Here is a 20,465-nt window from a genome sequence, read left to right on the forward strand (position 1 = left end):
CTAGACTGCATCTGAGCACCATAAAAAAAACGCTACAGTATTTTAAGTTACATAGTTAGTCAGGTTGAAAAAAGTCCATCCAGTTCAAACATAAAAGAAAAAAATAAATACAATCCCATATACCCAATTCTATACCACAGTTGATCCGGAGGAAGGCGAAAAATCCCAGAAGAGCATGATCAATTTGCTACAGCTTCAACTTTACCTATAAATGTTAGTACCCAGTTATGTTATGTACATTTAGGAAATAATCCAGGCCTTTCTTAACCACTTCAATACCCGCCCATTGTCATTTGACGTCCACAGATGGGATCTCCCATCCTGGGTGGACGTCAAATGACGTCCTGGGCTTTGCGGGTGAATATCTGAATGATGCCTGCAGCCAGAGGCATCATCCAGATATTTCTTTTGTTCTGCCGGCGATTCTGCGCAGCATAAGAACGATCATAGCGGCGGTTCCGCCGCTTGATCGTTCTTACAGGCGACGGGAGGGGACATCCCCCCCTCCCGCCGCCATCCGGTGCTTCTCCGGGCTCTCCCATGCCATCGGGGGCCCGGAGAAAGAATCGTCCGGCGCTCGCAGGAAGCATAGAGATGACTGGTGACCAGATGGTCACCAGTCATCTCTATGACCGTCGGAGGACCCGGGCGCGATGTGATGACGTCACGCCCGGGTCCCCGTAAGTAAACAAAGCCGCGATTGCGGCTAGTAAGCAACAGTATTCATGAGATCGGTAAAAAAATTTTCACCGATCTCATGGTTTCCAGCCTGGAGGAGAGATGTGAGGTCTTATTGACCCCGCATCTCTCCATAAAGAGGACCTGTCACACACATTCCTATTACAAGGGATGTTTACATTCCTTGTAATAGGAATAAAAGTAAAAAAAAAAAAAAAATTTAGAAAAGAAGTGTAAAAAAGAAAACAATAAGTAAAAAAATAAATAAAAGAATAAAAAAATAAAATTAAAACTCCCCTGTCCCCGGTAGCTCGCGCGCAGTAGCGAACGCACACGTAAGTCCCGCCGACATATGTGAACGCCGTTTAAACCACATATGTGAGGTATCACCGCGTGCGTTAGAGTGCCAGCAACACATCTAGAACTAGATCTCCTCTGTAAATCTAAACTGGTAACCTGTAAAAAAAAATTAAAGCGTTGCCTATGGAGATTTTTAAGTACTGAAGTTTGGCGCCATTCCATGAGTATGCGCAATTTTAAAGCGTGACATGTTAGGTATCTATTTACTCGGTGTAACATAATCTTTCACATTATACAAAAAAATTGGGCTAACTTTACTGTTTTGTTATTTTTTTAATTCATGAAACAATTTTTTTCCAAAAAAAGGGCGTTTGAAAAATTATTGCGCGAATACCGTGCAAGATAAAATGTTGCAATGACCGTCGTTTTATTCCCTAGGGTGTCTGCTAAAAAAAAATATATAATATTTGGGGGTTCTGCGTAATTTTCTAGCAAAAGAATAATGATTTTTACATGTAGGAGAGAAGTGCCAGAATAGGCCCGGTAATGAGGTGTGTATAAAAGCCCTGTATTGAAGTGGTTAAAGCAATTTACTGAGCTGGCCAGAACCACTTCCACATTTTCACAGACCTTACTCTAAAGAAACCTTTCCATATTTGGAGATTAAATCTTTTTTCTTCTAGACGTAAAGAGTGCCCCCTTGTCTTTTGTGTTGACCGTAAAGTGAATAACTCAACACCAAGTTCACTATATGGACCTCCATGCCTCTTATCAGTTTGGTTGCCCTTCTCTACACTTTCTCCAGTTCCCCGATATCCTTTTTGAGAACTGGTGCCCAAAACTGAACTGCATATTCCAAATGAGGTCTTACTAATGATTTGAACAGGGGCAAAATGATATCTCTCTCTGGAGACTTTGCTCACTTTGGAAACCGCAGCTTGGCATTGCACGCCATTATTGAGCTTAGGATCTACCAACACCCCTAGATCCTTCTCCACTACGGATTCCCCCAGCTGTACTCCCCCCAGTATGTATGATTCATGCATATTCTTAGCCCCCAAGTGCATAACTTTACATTTATCAACATTAAACCTCATCTGCCACTTAGTCCCCCAGTTAGACAGAGCATTGAGGTTGGCTTGTAAATTGGCGACATCCTGTAAGGACGTTATTCCACTGCATAGCTTGGTGTCATCTGCAAAGACAGAAATGTTACTTTTGATCTCAGACCCGATATCATTTATAAACATATTAAAAAGGAAGGGTCCCAACACTGAACCTTGGGGTACACCACTGATAACCTTCGACCATTCAGAGTAAGAATCATTAACTACTACTCTCTGAATTCTGTCTTTCAGACAGTTTTCTATCCATTTACAAACTGCTATTTCCAAGCCTGTAGACTTTACCTTATACACATAGGCGTGCGCACAGGGTGTGCCAGGTGTGCCCAGGCACGCCCTAATCACCCTGTGCAGCACAGATTCCCACTACTGCCCTGGTTCCCCCCTCCTTCCCCCCGCAGCGCTTCCGGCTTCCCTACTCTCCTCTCCCTCCAGCTGATGCTGCAGGTATGTTTTAGGATGAGTGTGGGAAGTGGTCGGTAAATATGTAACTTACTGGGCCCTTCCCTTTCATCGAGTGATTGCTACAATGTGTTTGATCTTTGGGGTGCACACCCTAATGCAATAGGCTGCGCACACCTATGCTTATACATGAGCCGTGTGTGGGGAACTGTATCAAATGTTTTTGAAAAATCCAAGTATACCACGTCCACCGCCACCCCTCTGTCCAAGGTTTTACTTACCTCTTCATAAAAAGAAATCAGGTTTGTCTGACAACTTCTGTCTTTCATGAATCCATGCTATCTGTTTTTTTATTCCAGCAAGAACTCATCTATGTGATCTTTTATTAATCTCTCCAGTATCTTCCCAACCATAGAAGTTAAACTAACAGGTCTATAGTTACTTGATAAAGACTTTGTTCAATTCATTGAATATAGGCACCACGTTGGGCCTGCGCTAATACAGTGGTACTATTCCCGTCATTAATGAGTCCCTAAAAATTAGATACAATGGCTTTGACATTCCAGAGCTCAATTCTTTTAGGATCCGTGGGTGGATGCCATCTGACCCCGGTGCTTTTTCCACCTTTATTCTGTCTAAATATTTCTGGACCATATCACCTTTGAGCCATTGTGGATCATTTGTGTCACTACCACCCCCATTATGAACATTAGCTCCCCCATGATCCGTTGTTTACACAGAGCTGAAGAAAATGTTTAGTAAATTAGCCTTCTCCTTGTCCCCAGTCACCCACTCTAGACTATTTTGTAAGGGCCTACATGCTTAGACTTGACCTTTTTACTATTAATATATTTGAAGATTTTTTGGGGGTTTGTCCTACTATCTTTTGCAATCTGTCGTTCGTTTTTAGTTTTTGCATCCTTGATTTCTTTTTTACATATTCTGTTATATTCTTTGTAACATTTAAATGACACTAGTGTTCCTTCATTTTTATATTTTTTAAAAAGCTCTTTTCTTATAGTTTATAGCTTTTAAGAATCTAGAAGTGATTCTGAAGGCTTGTTTTTTTTTCCCACTTAATAGCATTCTTTATGCACAACCATTGCACAGAGCAGGTAAGTATGACATGTTTATTATTAAAAAAGAAGGTGTACAATCACTTTAATACATTTTAAATTTTTCAAAGCAAACTCACTCATCATCCTTGCTTTATTTGGCTGATAAATCACACTGAAAAACACCCCCTAGCATTTCTGGCAATGGCCATCTTGAGTAAGGGCAGATCCCTTAGCTTAGGCAAACAGGCAGGAAAGATGTGTTAGGCTAAGTAAAACGCTCCTCTGTATTTTATTATTAGTGAGGTTGAAAAAATACATAAGTCTATCCAGTTCAACCTGTGTGTGTGTGCATGCATTTATATCTCTAGCACTTCCCATATCCCTGTATGTTGGTTACGCTAAGATGCCTATCTAAGAGTTTTTGGAATTGTTAACTCTTCCTGCTGACACCACTGATTGTGAAAGGGAGTTCCATATCCGTACCATTCTAAAAGTCAAGAACCGATTACGCAGTTTAAGGTTAAACCACTTCTGGTATACCTTCAGTGAGGGGCCACATGTTCACTTGAGCAATCTGAGACTAAACAATTTTCTCCTTAAGCTGGAATCACAATTTAAATATTTATATATTGCAATCATTTTCCCTCTTAATCATCTCCTCTCTAAGGAATATAGGCTTAAGCGCTTAACCCCCCTGGCGGGAATTCCCGAGTCTGTCTCGGGGTGGAATTTCAGGACCAAAAGCAGTAACCCCGAGCCAGACTTGGGATCGCCTCGCAGAGTCCACAGGCACAAGTTACTTACCTTGTCCCTGGATCCTGCGATGCCGCCGCGCTGTGTGATCGAGCTGTGTCCTCCTCGCTCGATTCACAATGTCAAGTGCCGCCAAGCTCCGTTCCATGCGACGTTACGATGCACGGGGGCGGAGTTCGGCACCAAATTTAAAAAAGTAAATAAACACAATACATACAGTATACTGTAATCTTATAGATTACAGGACTGTATGTAAAAAATACACACAAAATTTACGTCCTTTTTCCCCCCACAAAATGAGCTTTCTTTTGGTGGTATTTGATCACCTCTGCGGTTTTTATTTTTTGCACTATAAACAAAAATAGAGCAACATGTGCATGTAGAACACTGGGCAGACCACTAGGGACAAGGGGGGATTGTCCCTAGTGGTCTGCCAAGTGTTCTACATGCACTTTTATAAAATAAAAACTGTTCTTTCTGCCTGAAAACTGGAGATTGTCCATAGCAACCAAAAAGTGACCCTTTATGTCAAAAGTGGTTTTAGACCAGCTAGAAAACAGCGATAATAAATTAGAACCACTTGCAGAATTGAGCGATAGTGATTTGTGGGGAAATTCGTCATCAAAAAATTTAAAATAATAATTTTGATTATTATTATATTATTTATTATAATTATTTATTATAATTATTTATATTTATTTATTGTATTATAATTTATGATTTTGTGTTCCAATTTTATTATACCCGGGATGTCTACTAGACTCTTGTTTGGACAGATTTAACTGCTTGCTGACCTGCCTGTAGCTCTACGTCGGCTCTCTCGCAGGCCCCGCTCGCCCCTGACTCCCGTGTGCGTGCCCAGCGGGCGGGATCGCCGCCGGGCACACACGATCACTCGTTACAGAGCGGGGACCGGGAGCTGTGTGTGTAAACACACAACTCCTGGTCCTGTCAGGGGGGTAAATGCTGATCCTCTGTTCATACAATGTAGATCAGTGATTTCCTCTAGTGAGGCCACCCCCCCTACAGTTAGAACACACCTAGAAAACACACTTAACCCCTTCCCCACCCCCTAGTGTTAACCCCTTCACTGCCAGTGGCATTTGTATAGTAATCCAATGCATTTTTATAGCACTGATCGCTATAAAAATTCCAATGGTCCCAAAAATGTGTCAAAAGTGTCCGAAGTGTCCGTCATAATGTCGCAGTACCGAAAAAAAATCGCTGATCGCCGCCATTACTAGTAAAAAAATATATAAATAAAAATGCCATAAAAATACCCCCTATATTGTAAATGCTATAACTTTTGCGCAAACCAATCAATAAATGCTTATTGCTATTTTTTTTAACGAAAAATATGTAGAAGAATACGTAACGACCTAAACTGAGGAAAAAAAAGTTTTTTTATGTATTTTTGGGGGATATTTATTACAGCAAAAAGTAAAAAATATTCATTTTTTTCAAAATTGTCGCTCTATTTTTGTTTATAGCGCAAAAACTAAAAACCGCAGAGGTGATCAAATACCACCAAAAGAAAGCTCTATTTGTGGGAAAAAAAGGACGCCAATTTTGTTTGGGAGCCACTTTGCACGACCGCGCAATTGTCCGTTAAAACGACGCAGTGCCGAATCGCAAAAAGTGCTCTGGTCTTTGACCAGCAATATGGTCCGGGGGTTAAGTGGTTACGTGAGTTATTTCTAAGAATTACAGGCCTACAATATAAAACGCCAAATTTCCATGCAAAATAATGGTACCGCTTTCAGCACCTAAAATCTGAATTAATCATACCGCCAGGGAGGTTAAGGACTGCCACACGACTAAATACGTTGGCAGAATGGCACATCTGGGCACAAGAATGTACAGGTTCGTCCCCTTTAAGAAACCCAGCCATGGGTCGCGAGCGCTCCGCCGGCGGTGCGCTCGCAACCCAGTCCTGTGCTCCGGGACCCGTGGACCTGATCGCCACCGGTGTTCCGCGATTGGGTCACAGAGCTGAAGAATGGGGTGAGGTAAGTGTAAACAAACCTCCCCCCGTGTTTCCTAGTGAGCCTGTCACTGATCGTCTGTTCCCTGTCATAGCCACGCCCCCCTACAGTAAGAAACACACATTAGGGAACACTTAACTCCTTTAGCGCCTCCTACAGGTTAACCCCTTCACTGCCAGTGTCATTTTTACAGTAATCGCTGATCGCCATCATTACTAGTAAAAAAAAAATATTAGTAAAAATGCCAGAAAAATATCCCCTATTTTGTAAACGCTATAACTTTCGCGCAAACCAATCAATAAATGCTTATTGCGATTTTTTTTACCAAAGTATATGTAGAAGAATACGTATCGGACTAAACTGAGGAAAAAATATGTTTTTTTTTATATATTTTTGGGGAATATTTATTATAGCAAAAAGTAAAAAATATAGAATTATTTTCAAAATTGTTGCTTTATTTTTGTTTATAGCGCAAAAAATAAAAACCGCAGAGGTGATCAAATACCACCAAAAGAAAGCCTTATATGTGGGGAAAAAAAGGACATCAATTTTGTTTGGGAGCCATGTTGCACGACCGCGCAATTGTCAGTTAAAGCGACGCAGTGCCGAATCGCAAAAAGGGGCCTGGTCCTTTAGCTGCATAATGGTCCGGGCTTAAGTGGTTAAAGTGTGTAACCTTTCCTCAGAACTGGGGTCCTCCAGCCCCCGTTAATAGCTTTGTTGCCCTACTCTGGACTCTCTCCAGTTCCAGGACATCTTTCCTTAGGACTAGTGACCAGAACTGGGTGGCATACTCAAGATGTGGCTGTATCAGCGTTTTGTAAAGTGGTAAAATTATAGTTTTATCTCTTGAGTATATCCCCTTTTTAATGCATACTAATTGTATGCTGGCCTTGTTTGCTGCAGCTTGACATTGCATGCTATTGCTGAGTGCAAGGTTCAGAAGTGCTTTACGTACAGAGTGCAAGGTTCAGGAATGCTTTACGTGCAGAGTGCAAGGTTCAGAAGTGCTTTACGTGCAGAGTGCAAGGTTCAAGAGTGCTTTACGTACATAGTGCAAGGTTCAGAAGTGCTTTACGTACAGAGTACAAAGTTCAGGAGTGCATTTCATACAGAGTGCAAAGTTCAGGAGTACATTTCATACAGAGTACAGGGTTCCGGAGTGTGCAGAATTTTAAAGCGTGACATGTTAGGTATCTATTTACTTGGCGTGACATCATCTTTAACATCATACAAAAAAAATCAGGTTATCTTTAGTGTTTTTTTTATATTCATGAAATAAAAAAAAACACATTTGAAAAAATGCTGTGCAAATACAGTGTAACATAAAAAGTTGCAATGACCACCATTTTTTTCCCTATGGTGTCTGCTAAAACAATATATATATTTTTTGGGGGTTCTGGGTAATTTTCTAGCAAAAACATTATGATTAAATAAATATATGTAGGAGAGAAGTGTCAGAATTGGCCTGGGTGGCAAGGGGTTAATTGCCATAAGTAATATATAAATAATTATTATATATTATTTTTACAGTAATTTACTATATTTTCAAAAACTGTACTTAAGCAGATGGCTTAACTGAAAAATTACTGAAGTTTGAAGTTATAACTCAAACCAGTAATTTCACAGTAAATAGATAAATAATACATTATTATGTTATAGCATATAGCATATAAATATATGATTTAGCTTGATTATAACAGTACCTTTTCAACAGCAGCAGATTCTCATTCTCCCTCTTAACTGTGTGAGATAAACCCATGTGTTTCCTTGTAGTTAAGAGGGCTGTGCTGGAAGGGAGCATTTGTCTTTTAGACACATGCCGCATCTATGACACTGCAGTGCGAGGCTTGCCTCCACTGCAGCATTTTTATTGGACAGCTGGTGCTAATGATACTTTACCATTGGTCCAAGACTCCAAGCTGTCCATTGAGCTCAGTGCTTCTGACAAGAAGTGAGGAGAGACAATGCGAGCTCATCCTCTCAGTCTGCTGCAAACAGAGTGTGCCTACTTGTATTTAAACTGGCCGCTCTGTATGTAGGAGCCCCGTATCTCTGGAACCTTAGGTTGTAGGAGCCCCAGTGGTGGGGAAGGACTTAGGCTACCTACCCCCCAAATTTGGTGTCTCTGTGAGCTCAGTTCGTTGTGCTACGACCCTCGAAGCTCAATTTATTTTATTTTTTAATGTTCATGGCAGGTGAGGCTCCCCTGACTGCACATCCCTGCATCACATGTGCATTGCACAATAACCTGATCTATTCCCTTCGGGGTAGATTCAGATAGAAGATATGACGGCGTATCTCCAGATACGCCGTCGTATCTCTGAGTCCGGCCGTTCGTATCTATGAGCCTGATTCATAGAATCAGTTATGCATAGATTTCCCTAAGATCCAACCGGCGTCAGTGTTTTACACCATCGTATCTTAGGCTGCATATTTACGCTGGCCGCTAGGTGGCGCTTCCATAGATTTACGCGAGGAATATGCAAATGAGCTAGATACGCCGAGTCAGAAACGTAAGTACGGCCAGCGCATTTTTTTACGTCGTTAACGTTAGGCTTTTTTCGGCGTATAGTTACCCCTGCTATATGAGGCGTATCCTATGTTAAGTATGGCCGTCGTTCCCGCGTCGAGTTTTGAAAATTTTACGTTGTTTGGGTAAGTCGTTCGCAAATAGGGCTGGACGTAATTTACGTTCACGTCGAAAGCAATTTCGAGCATGCGCACTGGGATTTTTTCACGAACGACGCATGCGCACAAATACGCGGGGTCACAGTTAATATACATAAAACACGCCCACATCATCCACATTTGAATTATGCGGGCTTACGCTGACACAGATACTTTATGCCGTCGTAACTAAGGGCGCAAGTTCTTTCTGAATACAGAACTTGCGCCCTAAATTATGGCGACGTAACGTATCTGAGATACGTTACGCCGGGCATAAAGATAGACAATTCTATCTGAATCTACCCCTTCCTCTTTAGAAATAAATGCTTGTGTACAAGGAATTACATGTGACTGTTATCGAAACAAGTTCAGGTATTGGCTGTATTTAAAATATATTTTAAAATTTGCTAATGAACACAACTGTAGTAACTGGTTTATTATGCTAGCCTGGAATTCAGGTTTGAAATGAATTCCAGTTAGTAAAATGTAAAGAACAAAAATGATTTCTATATTTATGTTTAAACTTCTTTCTTTCAACTTTTTTAGGATGAAAACGGAACAACAAAATTGATAGCGTAAGTCATCATTGTGTCCAGTAAGTTATGGTTGGTAAGCCTCTGACTCTAAAAGCAGGAGCTGAAGCACAGCTGATCACCATTTTAGCTAAGCTCTGGAGCTGAGCTGAACCTTAGTTGTTGGAGCTGCAGTGGAACTGAAATTTAGAATAGAGCTTAGCTCTGCATTACAATTATGAATCGTGAGAGTTCAGTTGGGCTTTGAAATACCCAGGTCATAAAAAGTATTCAACTTTTATTGGTTAAAGCCAGATGGCTCTGGAGTTGACTTAGGCCTCCTTCACATGACTTTTTAGCTGCATACACAGGATTCCAGCAGCAAGAATGAGCAGATTCTTGTGGCTGGAATAAAAAGTGCATGTGAATAATGGCATTCTCTCAGCCTATATAAACTACTGACAGGCTGACAGCGGCCACCACTGTTTGTATGTAGCTGCACATCATGGCGTTACCTGCAGTTAGTGATGCATTTTTGAGCCTGGGCACAGTCAACTGCATCCAGGCTAAGACATCTGTCCCTTACCTTAAGGTGAGAGGGGGTGGGGTTACTGATATAAAGGGGAAACCTTTATATCAGTGCCCCCTTACATTATTGTATTTACTCCCCCTTACATCAGTGACCCCCTCAGACTGTCCTGGCGGTGCTGTCACTGACCTCCTCTCAGAGGCACTGTGCAGGGATCAGTCTGTTGGCTCCAGCTTGGTGGCTCTGGTTTTCCTATAGTCACCTCTCCATAGTCCACACGTCTGACTTCTCCCATGAACCCCATCCTGGTGGCACACCCATTCTTGACTCCTCTCCAGAGTCCCTCAGATACTGAAGACATGATATAAGACAAGAGATGGTCAGAGGTTGCGCACATGATACAAGAGATTGTTAGAGGCTGCGGGCATATTACAGGAGATGGTCAGAGGCTGTGGGCATAGTACAGGAGATGATTAGAGACTGAGGACATGATACTAAAGATTTTAAGAGAATGTAGACATGATACAGGAGATGATTAGAGACTGTGCGGACATGATACAGGAGATGGTCAGAGACTGTGTGAACATGGACGTGCAATGTGGTACCAGGACAAGGTCATCCAGTGCCCAGGGCGAAGGTGGTACATGACATGACATGATACAAGAGATCAATGCAGCCTCACCAGTGCCCATCAAATGCAGCCTCACTGTGCCCATCAATGCAGCCTCTGTGCCCGTCAATGAGCCTCTGTGCCAGTCCACACAGCCTCTGTGCCAGTCAATGCAGTCTCACTGTGCACCTTTATGCAGTCTCACTGTGGCCATCAATGCATTCTCACCATGCCCATCATTGCCGCCTTACTGTGCCCATAATTGCCACCTTACTGTTCCCATCATTGCCGCCTCACCATGCCCATCATTGCAGCCTTACTGCGCCCATCATTGCCGCCTTACCGTGCCCTCATTGCCGCCTCACCGTGCCCTCATTGCCGCCTCACCGTGCCCATCATTGCAGCCTCACCGTGCCCATCATTGCAGCCTCACCGTGCCCATCATTGCCGCCTTACTGTGCCCATAATTGCCACCTTACTGTGCCCATCCATGCAGTCTCACTGTGGCCATCAATGCATTCTCACCATGCCCATCATTGCCGCCTTACTGTGCCCATAATTGCCACCTTATTGTTCCTATCATTGCCGCCTCACCATGCCCATCATTGCAGCCTTACTGCGCCCATCATTGCCGCCTTACCGTGCCCTCATTGCCGCCTCACCGTGCCCTCATTGCCTCCTTACTGTTCCCATCATTGCCGCCTCTCCATGCCCATCATTGCAGCCTTACTGAGCCCATCATTGCTGCCTTACTGTGCCCTCATTGCAGCCTCACTGTGCCCTCATTGCCGCCTCACTGTGCCCATCATTGCAGCCTCACCGTGCCCATCATTGCAGCCTCACCGTGCCCATCATTGCCGCCTTACTGTGCCCATAATTGCCACCTTACTGTGCCCATCATTGCAGCCTCACTGTTCACTCATTGCCACCTCACCGTGTCCATCATTGCAGCCTTACTGTACCCATCATTGCTGCCTTACTGTGCCCTCATTGCAGCCTCAGCGTGCCCATCATTGCCGCCTCACCATGCCACCCTAATGTGCCCTTATTGCCTCCTTTCTGTATCCTCATTGCGGTCTCACCATCATTGCCGCCTTACTGTGCCCTTATTGCTGCCTATTGCATAAACAAATGAGACCTGAACGTAAACGCCACCTAGCGGCCGGCGGAGTAATTACATTTAAGATCCGACAGTGTAAGTGACTTACACATGTCGGATCTTCAGAGTATCTATGCGAAAATGATTCTAAGAATCACTCGCATAGATACACTGGCCAAAAAAGAGAGATACGATGGAGTATCCTGAGGTACTCCATCGTAACTTTACTCAGAATACGGCCCTTCATCAAAGTGTGAATGCTGTTTATTTAATTGGGATTGAGCACCTTTTTTTATTTTTGTGCATATCTTCCATATTCTCATATTTGGACTTTTTTGAACATATATATTTCACAATATTTGTTTGCACATAATATTTGTATTAGCCAGCACTGATCACTAAGTACTGGTATTTTACTGTTGTGAGCGTGCATTTAGGAAAAAAGGAACTGGTGATCATTTGCATAGATGCTACGTTGCCAGAACTGCTTTGAAGAGGCTTCATTTCTGGAGCGGTTCTGAAGATAGAGTTTCTGGAGCTTCCACACACCAATGTTGAAGGTTTAAAGGAAAGAATCTCTTGCCGCCCGAGTGTACACACAGACCTTTCAAAAGAACCGCGGTTCTCTTGAAAGGCAAGAACGCAGAGACGTCATCGCGTACGACGAGCATGCTTTTGTCACATTCGATGCCGTCACTGCCATCTTGCTTCACCCTACCTATTCCGTGGAAGCTAGCGCGAATGCGTCAAAGTAATTTCAAGCATGCACAGGTTTACACGCTCTGATTTCTCGTCGGGAAACCGGCCGACAAGAATCTCAACGAAAAAATAGAGAGCAGGATCTCTATTTTTCTCCTCGAGATTCTGGCCAGATTTCCAGACGAGAAACCTCAAAGCCTCGTACACACGCTCGGTTTACTCGGCAAAAAAGCTCTGCCAGCAGTTTTCTTGCTGGTTCTTGCTGAGAAAACCGAGCGTGTGTACGAGGCTTCAGAGTACACCTGGATCTGGAGCCAATATGGGGCCGGCGAACACAGAGCACTGCCAAACCTACTGTAGCTGGGTGAAAATAAAAAAGCATCATACATAGCTCCTCCTTTAGCGCAAAGCCTATTGCAATAAAAAGGATTCCTTTTCATTCCCCAGAAATGTGGCATATACTTAAACAATGAAATCTTTGGAAAATCCATATGCCAGGTTGCTTCACTTATTATTTTGTTGTCTTGTGGTAATAAAGCATAATAATGATTTTAAACAATGTAATTTCATCCTGTTAAAATTTTATAGAGGCAGCGGCAGACCTCCCTTTAAGTGTTTACTCTTAAAACATAGATCGGTTGAACAACAAAAAAAAAACGAAAGAGTCGATTTTCTATCAGTTCTTTGAATTATATTTATATGCTGCTTTGAAGACCAAAATTAAATAGTTTTGTATTAAAAGGTATTTTCTTTTGATGGAGAGTGCTGTGTCCAGCGTACAAGTCCTTAACATAACTTTCAAACTAAACCATCTACTAAAGAGCTGAGACTGAAGATTTAACATATAAAGTCTCCACATGTTGATTTAATCATTGGATGTCTCCTTTTGATCATTTCATCATTAAGCAGCATTGTAAAATAGCTACAAAGCTTTAATGAGGCCAAACTGTCCAGTATGCACAAAAAAGCCACAGTGAATGAAATATTTTGGCTTTTGATGAGCGAAAGAGCTGCTTGAAATAAAACATAAAGCATCTGTATTTTTTAAAAAAGGTGATGAATTCATAACATTTCATCTGAGCAATATGGTAAATATATATGAAAGTTCCTCCGGATGGTACATTCCAAATAACATAGTCATTTTCTGTGCAATAAAATAAGCTTTAGCTCAGACACATGTTATTAAAAATATCCTGAAAGTATGAGGGAAGACATGCATACAGAAATATGACTGCTACCATGACATAGTTGGCTGTGGTTACATACAGTAAGGTCACATATAAAACAGAGGAAGTGTCTGACTGAGCAGATTTCTGAGCAAAATAATGACAGGGACAACAGGGTGGAAAATCTGAACATTGGTTGTGATTAACTTATTTTTTTCTCTTATTTTTTTCTTCTTTTTAAGAGAGTTTGCCAATAATATATATAAAAAATCTCTCCTTGATTGAAGTTTTAACTTGATATAACCAATATAACCTATGCACTATAATGTCTACCACCAAATGTAGAATTATATAGGTAGATTCAGGTAGAGTTAGGCCGGCGTATCAGACTCAGAATCTGCGCCGACCTATGTTTAAGTGTATTCTCAAACAGAGATACGCTTAAACATATCTAAGATACGACGGCCTATCTTAGGTTGCAATATTGAGGCTGGCCGCTAGGTGGCACTTCCATTGCGGTCTGGGTAGAATATGTAAATCAGTAGATACACCTATTCACGAACGTACGCCCGGCCGCCGCAGTACATTTACGCCATTTACGTAACGCATTACAGGCCTAAAGTTATTCCATCAAATAGATGGAATAGTAATGTTAAATATGGCCGCCGTTCCCGCGTCGAAATTCGAAATTTTTACGTCGTTTGCGTAAGTCGTCCGTGAATAGGGATTTACGTGGTTTACGTCCACGTCAAAATCAATAGGCCCGTGCGGCGGACGTAGCCGCAATGCACACTGGGAAATGTAGGCGCCCGGCGCATGCGCAGTTTAGAAAAATATCAATCACGTCGGGTCAAAGCATATTAACATAAAACACGCCCCCTCAGACAAATTTGAATTAGGCACCCTTACGCCCGCTCGCTTTAGGCTACGCCGCCATAACTTAGCAGCCAAGTACTTTGAGAATCAAGTACTTGCCTCGCTAACTTACGGCAGCGTAGCCTAAACACGCTAAGCTACGCCGCCGCAAAGTTGGGCCAATCTCTCTGAATCTACCTATCTGTCTTCATAACTATTTATCACTCAAAATTAACCACTTGCCGCCCACCATATAGCAGAATGATGGCGGCAAAGTGGTTGTGATATCCTGACCGGACGTCATATGACGTAATCAGAATATTACAGCCGGTGTGCGCCTGCGGGGCGCGAAGCGCGGTGATCAGAGGTGCTGTGTGTCAGTCTGACACACAGCAACTCCGATCGTGGTATGAAGCCACGACAGAGGCTTCTTACCACCTGTTCAGCTGTGACCAATCACAGCTGATCATCGCGTGAACCAGAAAGTGCCAGTAAACGTCTTTCCTCGGTTCACGCTGACAGGGAGAGCAGATCGGCGGCTCTCCCTGTCAGAGGGGGGTCTGTGCTGATAATCAGCACATAGATCAAAAGGTGCCAATCAGTTCCCAACACCTGCCAGCCTGTCCCCTAATAAATGCCTGTCAGTGCCCACAACAGTGCCAATCAGTGCCCCAAAAAAGTGCAAATCAGTGCCCTATCAGTAATGTCTCTCAGTGCCCCATCAAAGTGCCAATCAGTGCCACTCAGTAATGCCTGTCAGTAGCTCCTCATCAATGCTACCTATCCAGTGCCACCTATCTGTGCCCATCAGTGCTGCCTAGTAGTGCCCATCAGTGCCGTTAGTGCTGCCTATCTGTGCCGCCTATCAGTGCCCATTTCTTTAAATTGTCTGTCTTTTTTCGTCTATAGTACAAAAACTAAAGACCGCAGAGCTCTATTTGTTGGAAGAAAATGATAAAAATGTCATTTGGGTACAGTGTAGCATGACCGCGCAATTGTCATTCAAAGTGAGACAGCGCTGAAAGCTAAAAATTGTCCTGGGCAGGAAGGGGGGAAAGTGCTGGTATGGAAGTGGTTAAAATATAATACAGTACGAAAAAGTTTTAAAAGATTCACCTTTGTTGGAAACAATTCATAAAACATATCATATACTTGCCACACACTTTATTTAGTAATTTATTTTTTAAAGTACCTTCTAGTACAGGTTCAAATGAGCTTCTTTAAAAGTAGTAAATTCATTTTGTAAAGAACACTCCTGAAATCTTATTGTCTACCCATGTGATTCATTTCACTCCATTTATGTAAGGCTGCTTTTCCCAGAAGTCTGCAGAGCTTTAGGTAAAATTTCAGGAATCCCGTCATTAGGTCTGCTGCAATGATATTTTGATCAATTTCTGAATATGTCTACAGGGGTGCCAGGGATAGGATACAATGATTCTCTTATTACGGTGATGATACAACACCTGCTCCAGCTCACTCTGTACATGTACAGAGTAGTCATACTAAGGTGCAGATCTAGGCTACTTCCCAGCCTTAACAACACCCCCATAAAAAAATTGAAAAATTGCACTTTTACGAGTTAATTTGTTAAAGGCAAATAGGCTTTTCACTTTGCAAGGGAATTTTCCATTATCTTAGTGAAGGAGGTGAAGCTCTGCTGATTTCCAACATCCACTTATATACATACAAAAACAATTTTTCCTTGTACGTGATTGAGTATTAGACCCCTTTCACACTTTTCATGTGCTTTTGTGCTTAAAAAAAAAGCCTGAAAAGCTCATTAAAATCAATGAATCTTTTCACACTGGGGCAGTGCGCTGGTGCAGCGGTTAAAAGCTCCTGCAAGCAGCATCTTTGGAACATGTTTGAAGAGCTCTTCAAAAGTGCCTTAAAAACACCCTCTCTCCATTGAAATTAATGGAAAGCTCTTCAAAAGCGCCTGAATAGCTTTTCAAAAGCGCCACAAAAGCACTCAGTGTTTTACTGCCAGTTTAGAAGCGCCTCAGTGTGAAAGTCCCCCTAGAGCCCTTTACACTGGGGAATTGGGGGCATCGGCAGTAAAGCGCTGATATTTTTAGAGGCACTTTACCAACGTTTTAGCGACCGCCGCCTCAAAGATACTGCTTGCAGGACTTTTTGGAGCGTCCTGCCAGCGCACCGCTCCAGTGTGAAAGCCCGAGGAGTGAGAGGAGAGTCGCTTTACAGGTGCTTTGCAGGCCCTATTTTTAGCGCTATAGTGCCTGTAAAGCGCCTCAATGTGAAAGTAGCCTTTCTTGGCAAATCTTGGCAACAAACAAGAAATCATGATAAAATGCAGGCTACAAATGGGCAATTGTGACAATACATGGACACAAATTGGCAATCATGACAATACATGGAAAACAAATGGGCAATGATACAATACATGGGTGGCAATAGTAAGAAATGGTTACAATACACCACAGTGACAATGGTGAGAATAGCTGAAGCCCAGTCAGTCTGTCTTCCTCCAGCCCACCCCTTAACATTACTCCTGGCCTTCAGCTAGCTCAGGCATGTCCAAAGTCCAGCCCGCGGGCCAATCACAGCCCGCGTTTTGGTTTTGAATGGCCCGCCTTGTTGTTTGGACATATATATCTTTTCTGGCCCCCGACGATCTCCCAGCGCCGGGGCCACAAAGATGTATATGCCTTGGAGTACAGGGAGGAGGAGGAAAGAGTGCCGTACATACACAGGAGAATTTACTGTTTACGGGCGGCCTCTGTGATAGGAAGTCCCGTCTTCGGCGCTGCAATTGGACGACTGTTCTCTCCATCGAAGGAAGCGGGACTTTCTATTAAAGAGGCCGCCGTGTAAACAGGAGATTCTCCTGTAGGTAAACTTTGGTGCAAGTGGGTGCATTCCTGGCTATGGTGAGTGCATTCCTGGGAATGGTGCTGCATTCCTGGCAACGGTGCTGCATTCCTGGCAACGGTGCTGCATTCCTGGCAATGGTGAGTGCATTCCTGGCAATGGTGCTGCATTCCTGGCAATGGTGAGTGCATTTCTGGCAATGGTGTTTCATTCCTGGCCATTGTGCTGCATTCCTGGCAATGGTGCTGCATTCCTGGCAATGGTGAGTGCATTCCTGGCAATGGTGTTGCATTCCTGGCAATGGTGAGTGCATACCTGGCAATGGTGCGGCATTCCTGGCTAAGGTGGGTGCATTCCTGGCAAAGGTGCGGCATTCCTGTCAATGGTGCTGCATTCCTGACAATGGTGAGTGCATTCCTGGCAATAGTGGGTGCATTCCTGGCAATGGTGGAGGCATTCCTGGCAATGGTGAGTGCATTCCTGGCAATGGTGGGTGCATTCCTGGCAATAATGAGTGCATTCCTGGCAATGGTGAGTGCATTCCTGGTAATGGTGGGTCTGCAGATGGGCACCTGTGAGGCTGCAGATGAGCACTGACCCTTTTTTTGCTTCACAGTTCTTTATATAAAATAAAATAAAAAAATCTGAAACTTCGCTCTTAAATTGAAGGTGCGTGTTATACACCAATAAATACGGTATTTCTAAATAATACGCCCAAGCTCATCTCTTTACTCACACACAGCCACAAAGGCAAGAGAATTCTTGTTGGGCAGTGTATTAGTGTTTGGATGAACACACTTAGACCAAATTTTTATGGTTCAAAGAATGTCAGGCAAAATGGGCGGCCCTCACGCACGTTCACTTCATCAAATCTGTCCCTCTTTGAAAAAAAGTTTGGACATCCCTGAGCTAGTTCTATGAACAGATCTCATTCCACTGGCCAATGTGTGATCAGAAGAAGACTGGAGAAGGAAAAAAGCACAGTTTCTCACTTTCTGCTTGTGTTACTGGCCGAGTAGTGTAGTGACACTATCATTATACCAACTACTGAGCTGGGGAGAACTCCAGCAGACCTGGTGCTCAAATTAATTAGCAGAAGACTCTAGGAAAAAGACATTAACCACTTGAGACCCGCGCTGTAGACGAAAGACGTCCACAGCGCGGTTCTCAACTGCCGGGTGGACGTCCCTGGACGTCCTTTTATTTGCATTCCCTGCGTGCGCCGCTGGGGGCACGCAGAGGGGAAAAACTTTGCTTGGCGCATCGCTGAGATGCCGATGCGGGTGCTTAGCGGCCGCGATGTCCCCCAGTTACCCGCGATCGGCAGTGACAGAGCAGGGACGTGGAGCTCTGTGTGTAAATTAACACAGAGCTCCACGTCCTGTCAGGAAGAGAGGAGACCGATGCTGTGTCCCTTGTTCATAGGGACACAGATCGGTCACCTCCCCCATTCAGTCCCCTCCCCCACAGTAAGAATCACTCCCAGGGAATACATTTAACCCCTTCCTCGCCCCCAAGTTTTAACCCCTTCCCTGCCAGTGTCCGATGTGTCCGCAGGCCTGACAAAAATCGCAGATCGCCGCCATTACTAGTAAAAAATAAAAACCGCAGAGGTGATCAAATACCACCAAAATAAATCTCTATTTGTGTGGAAAAAATCATAAAAATATAATTTGGGTACAGTGTTGTATGACCGCGCAATTGTCATTCAAAATACGTCAGCGCTGAAAGCTGAAAATTAGTCTGGGCAGGAAGGGGGTTTAAGTGCCCAGTAATGAAGTGGTTAAGTTCCCAGCTATTACATCTTCTATGTTATCAGCGGATCTAGTCAGGACAGTAAATTATTTATAAATAAAGCTGCTGTTGGTTATTCAGTGTTGCGTTACTGCGTCCAATGTAATTCCTTCAGTATTATTACCCCATGCTTATTACAGAAATAGGGGTTATTGCAAATCTCAGCTGTTTGCATTTTATATTTCATCCCCATCTGTCAAATGGGAGGGTTGCATTATGACAATGGTGCTTTAACAAGCCTTCCATGCAACACACTTTGAAATGTAAAAAACAAATGCAAAGCATTTACTGTATGTCAGTGATTATTTGCTTTCATATGGAACCATCTAATGCATTATGTGCTCAAGCTATACAGAAAAAACCTGTAAGTGTTAGAAATCACCATGCTGAGAGAATTGTTCACCACTCTTATATTTACACCAGCTGTGCAGTGAACTGATAGCACAAAGACATCTTTAATATTACCTAAATCTGTCTTGTCCCATCTGGTCAAAAATATATTTTTACGCTTTGCTATACATTGAAAAATGCTTTATGCTTTCAATATATTTTCAATTTACAGCTAGGATAACAAAACTGATTGTCATATATATTTTATGACCTTTCCCAAATGTAACCAGATTTTTTGTTGATCTTCCAAAATTTCTTCAGTAAGTCACATAAAAATACCTTTCCCAAATGTAACCAGATTTTTCTGTTGATCATCTGAAATTTCTTCAGTAAGTCACATAAAAGTAGTAGTATGATTTTTGGTAGGGTTGGTTGTCTAGTTTCCATACAAAAGTCACACAAAATGTATCTTTTGTATAGAAATCCATTTCAGGGGACAGCATTATGCCAATACCCATCCTTATGTAGTGTGGTCAGGAGCCTTTAACCACTTAAGCTCCGGACGATTTGGCTGGCCAAAGACCAGGCCACTTTTTGCGATTCGGTACGGCGTCGCTTTAACTGACAATTGCACGATCGTGCGACGTGGGTCCCAAACAAAATTGACGTCTTTTTTTCACACAAATAGAGCTTTCTTTTAGTGGTATTTGATCACCTCTGCGTTTTTTTATTTTTTGCGCTATAAACAAAAATTGAGTCACAATTTTGAAAAAAAATCTATATTTTTTACTTTTTGCTATAATAAATATACCCCAAAAAATTATAAATAAGCAAATTTTTTCTTCCGTTTAGGCCGATACGTATTCTTCTACATATTTTTGGTAAAAAAAAAATTAAATAAGCAAAAGTTATAGCGTCTACAAAATAGGGGATAGTTTTATGGCATTTTTATTCATATTTTTTTTTACTAGTAATGGCGGCGATCAGCGATTTTTATCATGACTGCGACATTATGGTGGACACATCGGACACTTTTGACACCATTTTGGGACCATTGTAATTTTTACAG

The sequence above is a fragment of the Rana temporaria genome, chromosome 2 (genome assembly GCF_905171775.1).
Source record: "Rana temporaria chromosome 2, aRanTem1.1, whole genome shotgun sequence".
Lineage (NCBI taxonomy): Eukaryota > Metazoa > Chordata > Amphibia > Anura > Ranidae > Rana > Rana temporaria.